Source organism: Silene latifolia, chromosome 4, assembly GCF_048544455.1.
Source record: "Silene latifolia isolate original U9 population chromosome 4, ASM4854445v1, whole genome shotgun sequence".
Taxonomy (NCBI): domain Eukaryota; kingdom Viridiplantae; phylum Streptophyta; class Magnoliopsida; order Caryophyllales; family Caryophyllaceae; genus Silene; species Silene latifolia.
The window spans coordinates 30,677,346-30,692,758 of NC_133529.1; the positions used below are offsets into that span (position 1 = coordinate 30,677,346).

Genomic DNA, 15,413 nt, shown 5'->3' on the forward strand with positions numbered 1-15,413 from the left:
CCAAAGGCTCTTGATACCGCTTGTTGGAAATCTATATCTCATTACTTTACATATTCATATATGTTTCAAATTAATTAAGTCATAAAATTAATTACAAATCTTATGCATGCAAACTTAAATTAAAAAAGAAGAAATCATCAACCCTTACAATGATAATTTCGGTTTCATGGGCACCAACAAGATCTCCTTCTTGTTAGTTCTTGAGCTTTCCAATAATGGATGAACAAGATTCAAGTTTAGAATCTCTCCCAAAAGCATATACCCAAAGAAATATCTTAATAACTAATATTATTTTGTACTAGAAATAATAAAAGTCTTACTTAAACTGACACAAAATATTAATTTTTCTCTCTACTATTTCGGTGGACAGGAGGAATTATTTGGAGTTTATTTCTCTAGAATTTACACAAATTGTAGAGAGTATGCATTTTTCTTACACTAGAAAAATTATGATAAGAGTGAATGAATAATTGGAGAGGAAACACTCTCTATTTTTCATGGTGAAACCGGTTGGAGGGAGTATATGTGCCCAATGCATGGGCAAGATTTTCTACCCAAGAAAATGATAGGCATGCAAGGCTAGTAGTTAGCTTTTATGATTGTGTTTTCCACTTAAAACAATTTACACAATTTTTCCACTAACTCCTTTCAATATTCGGTACATGTCTATAAAATGGGAGGTCCATTTTATTTTGTCATTTGTCAATTTTGTCACATGTAACATGTTACATGACATGTCACAATGTAATGTATTTTTAACATATTAAAAAATCAACATACTCATAAAATATGTCATTTACAAAATCGACTAGTAATTCGTAATTACTTGTACCAAAATGGTTTGTCAATTATAAATCACAACATCTTGTATTTATAATAAATCATTCATTCAATCTCAATTCAATATCAATTGTTTCGTAAACAATAATTTTATCCAAGTAATAAAACAATTCGATTACTTAGACCGTATCTAATTTAATCGAATTACAATAAGACACGTTAACTTTACTCACAAAATCATCCGTCAATTTTAAGCAATTTAATTAACCCGTATCGGCATACGATTAATTAAATAATCAATTAAGAATATTTCCCTATAGGTATGACCTAAGGGGATCAACTGATCACCACCGTCGCACGACAGTAATGTCAAACTCTAGTCAGCCAATCATTACCGATATGTGTGGACCAGTTGACTGTAAAATATTACATCCCACATGTATTCTTAAAATGAGACTTAAACATGTGATCATCATGATCGACAGTTGTGATCGCATTATTGTCGGAGGACACATATTCCAACAAATTCTTCCTTTGCTCGCCTAGCAATCTTACTTCTTTGCGCATCACAAAATAGTGGTTTCCAAGCTCCAACTTAACTCATCTCCTAAATGCACGCATAGGGACATGTTTTAGGCTTGATTATGCTCCTCTCCAGTTCATACCTGCAAATAATATAAGACAAACCAAAGTAGACTATTCGGGGGACATTTGTAGCTAAACACCACTAAATATCCATAAAGATGCGTGCAAATATGGTATAATAAGTCTATATAAAATGCACGCATCAACCTTCCCCAAACCAAACCTTTGCTTGTCCCCAAGCAAACTATAAGCAAAACTAATGGAACAGAAAAGAAAACTCAGAGCTAGCTACAAATTGTCCACTTAAACTAAATTAATGCAGCAAACTAACTCTTATAGCAAAAACTATCAAATGCAAACGAGTTGTAAGATGTTTATAATTAAGCTGAGCCGTCGACCTTGCAAGACCTTTAATGATGGACTCTCACGGGTCACTCTTCTCTCATGAAGCAAAGGGTGAAAGTACATGTGTAAGAGAAGAAGAGAAAAACAGTCACTCACCTAAACTGCGACCTGCATAACATGCATGCAACAAAAATGATAGACGATTCAAGCACTATACATATATTCCAACCAACAATGTCCGCCACAGCCGAGGGCTTACAAATGATATGGGAGAGTGAGGTTACAGGTAAGAAAAGGCAAAACAGATTATGGAAATGTGGAGGTAAAGCGTCAAGCTAGCACCTAAACAGGACCATATAAAATCATCCAATTCTCAGCTGACCAGAAAACGAAGTACAAGTTCCCTTCTTTGGCACAAAACTCACTACGCAATACACATTCTCCTCAAAAAGATATAAATAAAAACGGAGGAGTAGACCGTCACAAAATCAAACTAAGCACAAACGGTCTCTTTTCCTCAAACCAACTCAACTTTTTTTTTTTCTTCTTCCTTCTTCTGTTTTCACGTCTTTCTTCTTTTTTTTTTCTTTTTTTTTTCTTTTTTCTTTTTCCACGTTTCTTTTCTCATTTTCTTTCCACGTTCTTTCTTTTTCTACCAACTCCGTATAAATAAGGAATAAGGAATGAGCCAAACTCGCATTAATGAACGATATACCACAAGAATTACACTAAACTAGCTTGGAGCGAGGCTAATTTTGGGTGTAGCTAATGGGTCAAAAAGGCTATATTTGGCTAATGTGGAGCTAAATGGGTGAAAATTAAAGAAAGAGAAATTGTAAGCACCTCCCTGCACGTGACACCGACCACAAACCCGAATGTATACAAGTGACAAGCAATCGAATTTCATAAATGTGCAAAAGTGATGAACATGTTATGCAAGGAGTATACTACTCACAATCCTACATGAAACTGGTCATAAATGATACCAGTTTATAAGGCTCTAAATCTTAGAATATATAAGTGGTTTGCCAAGATTTCAGGTCAAGTCTATTTGTTCAGCTAAATTAAACATTAACTCGTAGATATGCAACAAGACAAAGCTAAAAGATATTAGTTTATGCATTGCTTAAGCAAAAGGACAAATTATAGTGCAATTTCATCATTGAAATCTACCGTTCCGACTCAACCTATATGCTAAAATAAACGTGAAATTTTTTTTGGAAATTTTCTATTTCTATGAGATTTTTGAATTTTATAAAAATAAACAACAATGCATACAGAAATTAAACATGATAACAGAAATGCAATAAAAACATAAATGCAGACACAGATATGGATGCATAACCTCCCCAAACCAAACCGTACAATGCCCTCTTTGTACTCAAAAATAAGGAAAGGAAATGCAAACTAAAAAGGAGAGAGTGAAAATGGGGAAAACTTACAAGATAACGCGAAGTAGGACCTCCCCAAACCAGCCAGTAACATGGGAGGTCACAAACAGCTTCAAAGTGGCGTCACAATCATCTCTATCTCACCATCACATCTCATAACTGACTACACACTTAAGTGTGTAGCCCTGCCAGACAGTGCGCGTGATGAGATAATCATCGCCGCCAGTGGGGGACTGCAACCTTTGCCACCTAAGCCCCGCTCATCACAACGAGCGATAACCCATGTTCTTTAATATGCACATCCCTTCTTCTGGCGGGTTCCACAAAGGGCAAATCAAGGGCGTGAAGCCACTTCCGTAACTGGCTCCACTCAGCCAAGGATGCACCTCGTAATCATCATCAATCCATCTCAACTCCAATACTCCAGAATACAATCAACAAACAATATTATCATATCGATTAAATCACAACATCACAATCATAAATCTTAAATCAATTACGCAATCAACTGAGTAGGGAAACCCTACCTTAGCACAAATCTGATATGAGTAAACAAGGAAGCTAGAACGGCTCTTCTACCAAATCTCCACCTAACAACAACCACACAATCTAATCACAAACATGTAAAACATCCCTTTTTCCCCCAATTCAAATACTAGGGTAAAACCCTAAAAAGCAAACTGAGAAAACTATAGGACTAGTGGCTTACCGACGCAATCGACATAAGCGGGGAATGAACAAGGACTCACGAACAATCAAATATCTTGGGAGAGATTAGAGATGATTAGAGTTACGTAGAATGGTTTAGGTTTTGTTAAAAGTGAATAGTGAAACAGTAAATCTTAATTTATCTCTAATCGTCTTTAATCAAACCGCGGAAATAATTCCCGTCAGACCGGATAGTCGGTTGAGTATTGAGAGTACTCGACCGAGTATCCCTTACTCGGTCGAGTATTACCATACTCGGCCGAGTATTCTTGGACAGTAGCCTGGCAAGAAAAACACGACGCATTACTCGGCCGAGTTAGCCCTATTCGGCCGAGTTAGCCCTATTCGGTCGAGTAACAAGACTTAGAAAAACGTGGTATTATAGGTATATTCTCTGCATTCCATTTAATTCTCTTAATTTTTTCTTTGTTGTTTAAAAAAAAAGGAAACGAAGACATTTTAATTATGATGGATGACGTAGTAGTTAGTTAAGGGTACTATTGAATCAAAAGCCTACCATAAACTCGAATTATCCAGTTATGATGCATAATTGAAGAAACATACTCGATTTGATGGTATATGTCGATTAAAAAGGGAGAAGAATAACTTTTTTCTCACTAAGACGATATGAAAATGAAAGTTTTTAGGAAATAATAATGTCATGAGAGTTCTTCGCTAAATTACGAAATATTAAATGGTTTATAAAACACACAAAAAAAGAACGTAATTGCTAAATCCCGCACATTTTTCCCTATGCTTCCCTAACTACCCTTCATCTTTAAAAAATAAAAATAAAAAATTCTCTTTCTCTCTCAAAGCCTAATCAATAGTTCAACAATTATACCTTAATTCGCATCAGAAGTAATTTCTTCATTTTATCGACAATTTTATTAATACACATTGTCTTTTAATCGATTGAATTAAGTTTTCTTTCCTAAAAAGGGTTTTTGCAATTAGGTTTAGATATTGGGTTTGAAGAGGGTAGTTGTTCGTATTCGTTCGTTGGAGTAGGGTGGCCAAGGAGAATTGGTCTGGCCTATGAAGTCGGCGAGGTGAGATACCAATGAGAGCATTTGTCATGCATCATTCCAATTCGTTTATGATGGTGATAGAAGTAGTGGTATTAGAAAGCAATGAGTTTCATAAGCATCAACACCATCACTTGTTACCTGGACTTTAAATGATTTATAATCAATTTGCTTGTGTACTGCTATGTATCAATAATACTTGTTTCAATTGTACTGATATATGTATCAATTATACTTATGTCAATTGTACTGATGAACTTGTACTAATTTATAATCAATTGAATATTGAATCTAGTCAGACGTCCAAACAAAGGTGGGCTTCGGCGGTGGTGGGTGAATTGAATCTTTACTAATTGAATTGAATCGGAGAACGTCCGAGCAGGTGGTGGGTGCGGGATTGTCGGGCTGTTGGGTGGTTGATAAGCACAAAACTAGGTGTCGTAAATGCTAGAATTAAGTTGCCAAATTAGATGTTTATAAACCAAATTCGACTCTGCACTATGCAATAAGAATAGTAGTAAAGGGAAGCAAGGGTCAAACCCAAGAGAAGGGATTAAGACTAAAAGCTTGTATTAGACTAATGACAATGAACAAAACACAAGACTAAACACAAACTATGGATATTAATAATGGACAACAATTGAGATACATAAGAGGAGAATTGGCATGGAGAAAAAAAGTGACAAAATGGAAATGATGTGATTTTTTCTAAGAAACAAGGCAACAAACACTTGGTATGCAAGCAACAATTATAAGAGATGAAAACTTAGTATAATCCTACAAGCTTCAACTTTTCTCAAAGCAAGACTCTTTTCTCTCCAATTTCATTCACCCAACAACAATCCTCAAGAAATTGATCACCACTATCTAAGCCAATAATGATAATCCTACTTAAACTACAATTTCCAACACTAAGCCATGTAAGAATTGTAGCCAAGAGCATGAAGAACTGGTCGTACTCACTTGGAGATTTAGTTTTCGGTTACTTGTCGTTATGAGCACCTAGACCAAAACAATATTTATAACTTCACAAACAACTCTACTATTAGTAAAGAGGCAAGTAAAGGTCGGATCCCAAGGGACGGGTATTGATGTAGGATTTTCGATTGCAAGTAGCGGTGTATAGGGGTGTCACGATTTAGGGTTGAGATGAGAAGATCACTAAACTAAATAGCAATAAAAGTAAACAAGCAAGATGATTAAAAAGAGATGTAAACAATTGATTAAAAGCACTAGGGTATCATGGGGTCATAGGGGATTCATGGGAATTGATCATACAAACATATTCTCAAATTATAAGCAAGCAATTATTGTTGTGATGAATCGAGTTGGTTTATATCTTACAATCCTAGGAAGGTTTGGGTCCCGGAGCCGAATCGATTAGATTGTACAACACCTACAAGTCGACTTAATCCTCCCTACTCAACTATATGCATGGTCTAATGAGACTCGAGTTGGTGTATGTCTTACAAGTCTCATTGAAAAGGCAGGTGATGGGTAAAAAAATGCAAGGATTCATAGGCTCGCATTTCATTAAACATAACATGTGCATAAGTTGAGATCACAACAAGCAAGCAAATAAACTATAAAAATATATTAAATTAAGCATGAATCATCCCCCATGTTGGTTTCCCCTAATTACCCATTAACCCTAGTTAAGGAAACTACTCACTCATTATCAAGCTTAACATGTTAACAATGTTGTCAATCACATTAACAAAGCAAAACACGATGAATAAATGAAGATGATTAACAATAATTAAAAAGGGATTAAGAGGATTATACCTACTAATGATTCCAAAATAAAGCAAAGAATAATAGAAGTACTTGATGATTCATTGGAAGGTTGTCAATCTCCCAATAATAACCCAAATAATCTTCCATTACCCAAAATAAAAGATGAACAAAAGAGAGATTAAGGAAATGAGATTTGTATTAAGACTTGATTAGAAGTTGATTACAAAGATTAAGAAGAGATTAGAATGATATAAACTACACTAAGGATTGATAAGAAAAACATGATTCATCTAATTAGACTAATGGGGTATTTATAGTGGGGATTAGGTACACATATTAGAGTTTACTAAGGGCTTAAATGACAATTAAGTCCTTGAGGAATCGCTCCTCTCAGAAAAGATGCGAGTCTCCTTTTTGCCGGTCTTTCATAAATATGCGCATCTTTCATGGAGGGAAGAAAAGGTCGTGTAGGCCTGTAAGGAAATCCGAGCGTCCAAGGTGTCGGGACGGGCGGATTTCTGTGTCTCTGGACGGGCGGATTGATAGGCTGGACGAGCGGATTGGGGAGTAGTTGGATGGGCGTTTTGATGGTAAAGACGCTCGGATTCCTTCAGTCTTGGACGGGCGTCTTCTTGGTTGGACGGGCGGATTGTGTTCCAGCCTTCTTTTCTTCTTTTCTTCTTCCAATAATCCTCCGGGATTTAGTCGAGGATGCAAGGATTTCTTCATCATTGCCCATCTACTATAATATGTACAAAGGCCTTCTAGTCTTGTCTTCTCTTTGATGCTTGGTCATTAGATTCGATCAATTTAGCTCTATTTTGCCATGAAAATGCAAGGTTTGCACTCCTCTCCTACCAAGGAAACAAAACCTCAAAGAATATACAAAACAAAGGACTAAAGATAGTAAATGACCCAAATATGCACTAAAAAGCATAGGAACGAGGCTAATTCGGGGACTAAATGTGATCAAATAATGGTCACATCAAATATCCCCAAACCGAACCTTTGCTCGTCCCGAGTAAAGAGGTGAAAAAAACTAGGACCGTTATTTAAACTAACCTAATAATCTAGCCGACATGAGACAATTAGCGGGTCTCACTCCGCCCCTTCAACTCACAACAAGACAACCATGAGGTAGGATGCCTTCTTGCAAGCCAAGGTGGGTCTTGCCAAAATGGCGACACATCCAAACATTAAAGCACACAAAATCAAGTAATGGATGCATAAACAAAAGAATAGCCACTTTCCTCATCTAAGTGGCGGAAATTATCTAAAGGGGAAGCAATTCAAGGGTACACACTCCTTCATAGATGCAATTTCTTCAAACTACTAAGCGTAGAAGGATACCAATAAAGCACCTCCAAGTTGTGTCAAGTTAGGGTACCTTTGTCCTCAATCGTTAACTGCTTTTGTCAAGAGTAGACTCCCTATGGTGTTAGAAACACTGGAGGATCGCGGAATTCCCCTTCTTGCCTAGACAAGAAGAAGGGTCGTCCCCTCTATACCATGCACAAAAATGGATATGATGGATAAAGGGATCGAGATAGTATTTGAGTTTCATTTGGGAGTTTGCTTTGTTGTTGTTTTTCCCCCCAATTTCTTGTGGCATATAACATTTGAGAACACTTTCTTTTTGCCATTTCTTTTGATTTTTGGCATTTCAACATTTGACAACTTTCAACTTTTTGCATTTTTCTTTTGAACATTTTCAAAGTTACCCAATTAGTAACGAGGGTGCCTTATATTTGAAGCATAAGAGCTTTCATTTTTGTTACTCCTCTTTTCTTTTGATACAATTTGCAAACTTTTTGACATTTCATTTCACTTCTTGAACTCAATTTTTTGAACAATTTCTTTTTTTGCCCATTCCCTTTGATGACAAAATGTATGGTAGAACATGGATGAATGATGGTTGCATGGTTTCAAGGGTCACCTTGGAATAAACGGTAGCCAAGGAGTTATCACACCACAAGGTACTCTTGACTAGGCCTTAATCCATGGGTCAAAGGATACTAGCATGACACATCCTAGGGTGTTTTACAAGTATTCTAACAAGCAAAGTCTTAAGAAGAAAAAGCATCTACTAGGGCCTATATACACTTGTCAAGCATCCCAAGTAGACGGTTTCACAAATTTTTTCTAACATGCAACTAATACATGCCATGATGAAACTAACATTTATACATCCTAATGCATATGATTCTACCAACTAGTATGCCAAATACTCTAAATGCAATCCTAAATTCACATTGTTTATACCGCATCAATCAAAATAAAGCCACATAGTCATTAACATAAAGAGGAAAAAGGAGATTGGAAAGATCATACCATGCGGTCTTCAATATCCTCATGTCTTGGATGTGGCGTAGTCGATCAATGTGAACAAGGATGAACAAACACAATATATACAAAACAGTATATACAAGACTACACTACAAAGGAAATGAATATGTTTTTGGATTTTTCAATTTTTCAATTTTTTTGGATTTTTCGAAATTTTTGATTTTTTTTGGATTTTTGAATAAAAGTCAAGTTAGAAATTCCCATCTCCACACTACTATTGGCATTGTCCTCAATGGCCAATACGATAGGAAATTATGCAAGCATGATGCATGATTTCTAAACCAAATGCAAACTATACTAAGCTACACTACATGATGCATGGGTTTTTGTTATGGCGGAATGCGTAATTTAGATTACCTCCCGATGCATATGCATGGACTTCCCCAAACCAAAATAGACATTATTTCTAACGTCTTGAATTTCGGGGTAGTTCATGCACATGGAATGCAATGCATGAAACTACAAATTGTCATTTTGGATTTTACAAATTAGGTACAATAAAAAGAACACCTTAATGAAGCCAAGGTATTAGTCCTCCATGTTGCTAGGACTCCACAAACAAATGATCAAAATACAATAAAGAAAACAAAAGAAGTAGACAAACCATAAGAGGGGTGAAAGAATGTAGGAATCTCCAAGATTTGCTAATCCTCCATCATATCATCAGCTTCCTCCATAGATGTGGAATCATCTCCACTCCCACTTTCACTTCCTTGCTCTTCATCACTTTCTTCTTCCTCTTCTTGAGCTTCTTCTTCTTCAACATTCTCTTGAACCTCTTCTTCTTCACCTTCTTCATCAACACTCTTATCAACAATCTCCTCTCCACCCGGTCTTCCACCACTAGAGGTGCTAGGAAAGAAAACTTCCCTATCCGCCCAACTAGACAAAGGACATGATGGATCAAGAAGTCCTAGCCTAGCTAGATGTAGGAGGGGTGGATATTGGGCCTTGTAAGCATCCACTCTATCATTGTAAACTTGCTTGTGCATTTTCCTCATGAGTAGAGTTATGTAATCATTTCCTACCTCGACATCCTTGGGTTTGAACTCGTGATACTCAAATGGGTAGGGTGGTATGACAATGGAGGAGGAGGGCTCATCAATCTCGCCTCTTTGTTGTTGAATAATGTACTCGGTCTCCTCGGAGAGTGGAAGAAGGTAGTTTGGTCGGTGAACACTCAATCGACAAATCTTTGAAGGCAAAGTGAAGGATCTAGCTTCATTGGTTAACCACCCATATTTGGTGTCAAGAGGAGCATGCTTGACCCACTTAAATTTGTGAATCATGGTGTCCATATCAATGAGATGAACTCCTTTAACCGCCACATAAGTTTTGTCTTTGTTGAAATTTGGGTTAAAGTGTTTGGCCAAAAAGGTAACTAGTCCTCCATTCACAATAAAAGCGGTGCCCTCTTTACCACAATCGACATTAAGCCATCGTTCAACCGAAAGTCTTAGAGCATTGTATGGCTTAGTATATTCCCTTCCTATGTTCAAGGCCGACTCAAGAAGGACAAAATCGAGCTTGGTAAGATGATTAGTGCCATTTCTTGCTATCAAAGTATTCTCAATGACCTTATGCCACACCCTAATGCCCGGATGGTGAACTAATAGAGCACGACAATCATGAAAGCGCACAAATTTCTTTCCGGAAATTGCCTCCCAAAGAGGAGCGGGGTCATACTTTTCGGGGATCTTTTCATAGTACGGGGTATCACTAAGGCCTTAAATCTTACTCAATTCACCAAAAGTGATGCGTCTATTGACATTTGCAAGATGAAACTCGATGTGGGTTCTTGTCTCCACCCTTGTGACTTTCAAGGAACTCAAAAATTCCAATGTGAGGGAGGGGTATGTCAATTCTTTCATGGTAAACAATTTACCCAATCCCATAGCCTCAAAGAAAGTTTTGGTTTGTTCAAGAACACCCAACTTTGTCAAAGCATCTTCACAAATAAATTTTGTAGGCATAATGGTCTTCTTAGCAAAGAGAACAAATTTATCCCTATGAGAGTCGGAAGTGAAAATTACCTCCGGATAATTGGATAATTGCTCAATGACCGGAGTTGCTGATGTTTTAGCTTCCATAGAGGGACCTTGTTGAACCTCTAACCTTGCCTCATGGACTATCAATGCCTTTGACAATTGTTTTGCTTGAAGAGTTTGTTGCCTTTTTGAAAGTGTCTTCTTTGGGAGTGCCTTGTTACCTCCTTTAGTTCTTGCCATTGTTGATTACACAAAAGAGAGATTGAAATCTTCAATTTTTAGTTATGCCTAAATCGATTTAAGATGAAAGAATGTTGCTTTGTATCTTAAAAATCGACTCAAAATTTGAAGATTTTGGTGTTTGAATGAATTATTGTTGTAAAAGGAGTGATTAATTTTTGTTGTGAGGAAGTTTGGATTTGATTTTGTTGAATTTGGTTGAGGAAAATTGGTTTTGTTGATGTAGAGGATGAGGGTTTTTGGGTTGTGGGTAGTGTTTGAATGTAGAGGAAATGAAAATGAATGAGGGAATAAGGGTTTAAAAGACCCGTTAATTTTGAAATAGCAGCAGGGACGAGCGGATTCAGGACTGGGACGCTCGGATTCTGAACGTTTTGCCTCTGGAAATGACGCTACAGGACAAGCGTCTTTTAGGAAAGACGAGCGGATTCTTCAATTTGAGATGAGCGGATTCTTTGGAAGACGCTCGGATTCTGTTACAGGGTGAGTCCTTAAATTTCAACAGCAGAAAGACAAGCGTCTTCTCTGTAAGACGAGCGTCCAGAATCAAACGAGCGGATTCTTCACTGGGACGCTCGGATTCTGTGACAGACCATTTTTTGAATTCCACAGCTGAGCTAGACGAGCGTCCGGTGATAGAGGACACTCGGGTTCCTCAAGACGAGCGGATTCTCTTTTGAGACGCTCGGATTCCTCCTTGTCCACACGGATTCAGGTCCATCCGTGGGTACTGCTTAACCTGTATCATTTTCATTCTTCAATGCTCGTGTTCTTCATTGTAGGGGCACAACAAAGGCGTGAATAGCCTAGGCAATTGCTATCCCCACACTAAGTCAAAGCACTACACATTAATAAAATCATAAGTCCCTCCCTCACTTCTCTAAAAAATGATGAATATCTTGATCAAGGCACAAAAATATAAATCCAAAAATGACAAAGATGCAATGTAAAAATGAAATGCAAGTTAGAGAGTTAGAATATTTACAAATGGTGGTTTGGAGAGGACTCCACCAAACTCTCATCCAATGTGAGATGTCAAGGGGGCATGTTCAAGGTGTTGTTGATGTTACTCAACACCTTGAAGAAGTAGTCGAAAGCTTGTTCATTGTCATGATAAAGATCCTCAATAGATCTTTGCACTTGTTGTTCTCCATGATGGTCTTGGTTCATAGCATTACCAATGTAGGGATTGAATATCCTTTCGAACTCATCATCCCAAAGACCGCAAACTTCGTCTACTTGATCATTAAAAATCTCTTGAGTTGATAGAGACAACTCTCCTTCTTTCGTGTTTTGGCCAATGAGGCCATCTTCTTCACTTGTCATGGGTGAGCTTTTCAAGCTCTCTTTGTTGCTATTCCCTTGCTCTTTTGATGGAGCATCATCAACTTTCTTTTTCCATTGGAATTCCGACTTCTTCCTATCATCCTTCCGGCTATAGTGATCAACCATAAAGCATGGTTCATGTAAACGGGGAGCTCTCATGGTCTTGTCAAGATTGAAAGTTATGCTCTCGTCTCCCACTTCTAGAGTAAGCTCTCTGTGCTTCACATCTATCATCGCACCCGCGGTGTGCAAGAAAGGTCTACCTAGAATGATCGGAATATTGGAGTATTCTTCCATGTCAACAATGACAAAGTCCACCGGGATTAAAAATTTCCCAACTCTCACGGGAACATCTTCCCATATCCCTAACGGTGTCTTCGTCGATCTATCGCCCATTTGGAATGTGATGTTGGTACATTTAAGCTCTCCCATCCCTAACCTTTTACTAACCGAATACGGCATAACACTCACGCTTGCTCCTAGATCACACAAAGCTTTGTTGATCGTGGTGTCGCCAATGGTACACGGTATTGAGAAGCTTCCCGGGTCTTTAAGTTTCGGAGGTGAACTCCCTTGAAGGATTTCACTACTCACCTTAGTGAAGGCGATAGTTTCAAGCTTCCGGATCGACTTCTTTTTCGTAAGGATGTCCTTCATGTACTTTGCATAGGCCGACACGTGATTGATTAATTCTGTAAAAGGAATCGAGACTTCCAAATTCTTCACAATTTCCATAAATTTTTCAAGTTGGTCATCAAACTTAGGCTTAGCTTGACGACTTGGGAATGGAAGTCTAATCACGATGGGCTCTTTCTCCTTGGCCTTCTCTTCACTTTTCTTTGAAATTTCTTCTTTTGTTGGTTCTCTTTCCTTAGAGTTTTGCACAATTTCTTCTTTGTCACTAGCTTCCACAACTTCATCCTCAACTTGCTTCTTTGGTCCTTCATACCTCGTACCACTCCTCAAGTGAATGGCGTGGTAATTGCCCCTTTTGCCTTTGAGAGTTTGAAGATGCTAGTTGGGTCAATTGAGTTTCCAACATTTTTGTGTGGGCTAGGATGTTGTTGATGGTGATGTCCTTTGCTTGGCTATCCTTTTGCATTTGAGTGAAAAACTCTTGTTGATTCTTTTACATTAGGAGGACCGCTTTCTGAACATCAAAACCTTGGTCATTTTGTTGATTGTATGGAGTTTGATTTTGGTAACCTTGGTTTTGGTTGAAAAAGGGTCTTTGGTTTTGGTTTCTCATGGTTGGTGGGGTGTATGTTGGTTGAGGGTTTTGAACATTTTGGCTTTTGTATGAGAGATTTGGGTGGAATTTGGTGTTTTTATTGTAATAATTAGAATAAGGGGTACCGCTCTTGTATGCCTGAAAAGCAATCACTTGTTCATTTGTTCCCCTACATTCACTTTGGTCATGTCCCAAAGTTCCACAATTCTCACATATCCCACTTGGGATTGATGACGATGCTACCATGGCATTAACATGATGCTTTGGTGATATTGAGGCTTCTTCAAGTTTAGCCATAGCCTTCTCAAACTTCAAGTTAATGGTATCAATATGAGCACTAAGTTGAGCACCAAATTGAGTAATAGAGTCCACTTCATGCTTTCCTCCTCTAGTAACCTTGCGAGGTCTACTATATTGTGAGTTATGGACTGCCATTTCCTCAATCTTGTTCCAAGTTTGACTATCGTCAACTTCGGTGAACATACCATTTGATCCCAAGTTGAGAATGTTTCTTGAGTCTTCATAAAGACCATTCCAAAATTGTTGTACCCAGAACCACTCGCTAAGTCCATGATGAGGACATGAGCGACAAATTCCTTTGAATTTCTCCCAAGCTTCATACATAGATTCTTCATCCCTTTGCTTAAAACCCGTGATTTGAGCTCTTAGCATGTTAGTCTTTTCCGGAGGGTAGAATGTTTTGTAGAAAGCTAGAGCCAACTTCTTCCAAGAGTCAATTCCGAGAGTAGCCTTATCAAGGCTCTTCAACCATTGTTTTGCGGTGCCGATTAGAGAAAAAGGAAATAAGACCCATCGAATTTGGTCTTGAGTTACACCGGTTTGTGAAATCGTATCACAATAGTGACAAAAAGTCTCCATGTGAGAGTGAGGGTCTTCACTAGGCATCCCCCCAAATTGGCTTCTTTCGACTAATTGGATAAATGCGGATTTTGCAATGAAATTTCCGGTTAAGTGTTGTGGTGTGGGAGTACCATTGGGTAGGTTCTCCTCGGTTGGTACGGAATGTGATGAAAATTTAGGCATTATGGGTTGATTTTGTGTTGGATTTTGTGTTCGGTTCTCCTCACCTTCTCTTGCAAAAGGGTTGATGAACTCAATAGTGTTTGGTTGAATATCTACAACCTCACCAATACCTCTTAAAGTACCTCTAGCAAGTCTTCTATTGTTTGTCAAAGTCCTTTCAATTTCGTGATCAATGGGTAACAAGTTACCTTGTGATCTTCTAGACATGCAAAATATCAAACAACTTAAAAACAATTAGAACAAACCTTGAGGAGTTTTACTTCCCCAAGGCAAAGAAAGACACAACTAATAACAATCTAAGAAAATCAAATCAAGTTAACACCGTCCCCGGCAACAGCGCCATTTTTGGTCGTACTCACTTGGATATTTAGTTTTCGGTTACTTGTCGTTAGGAGCACCTAGACCAAAACAATATTTATAACTTCACAAACAACTCTACTATTAATAAAGAGGCAAGTAAAGGTCGGATCCCTAGGGACGGGTATTGATGTAGGATTTTCGATTGCAAGTAGCGGTGTCTAGGGGTGTCACGATTTGGGGTTGAGATGAGAAGATCACTAAACTAAATAGCAATAAAAGTAAACAAGCAAGATGATTAAAAAGAGATGTAAACAATTGATTAAAAGCACAAGGGTGTCATGGGGTCATAGGGGATTCATGGGAA

At 37.9% G+C, this 15,413-nt stretch overlaps 1 non-coding gene across 1 annotated transcript; it reads left to right on the top strand.

The window, feature by feature from the left end:
* Positions 1-14,270: 14,270 nt before the first annotated feature.
* LOC141654395 (small nucleolar RNA R71) lies at positions 14,271-14,377 on the top strand. Its single transcript, XR_012547956.1, has one exon. It is a non-coding gene; the product is annotated as a small nucleolar RNA R71 (small nucleolar RNA).
* Positions 14,378-15,413: the final 1,036 nt, after the last annotated feature.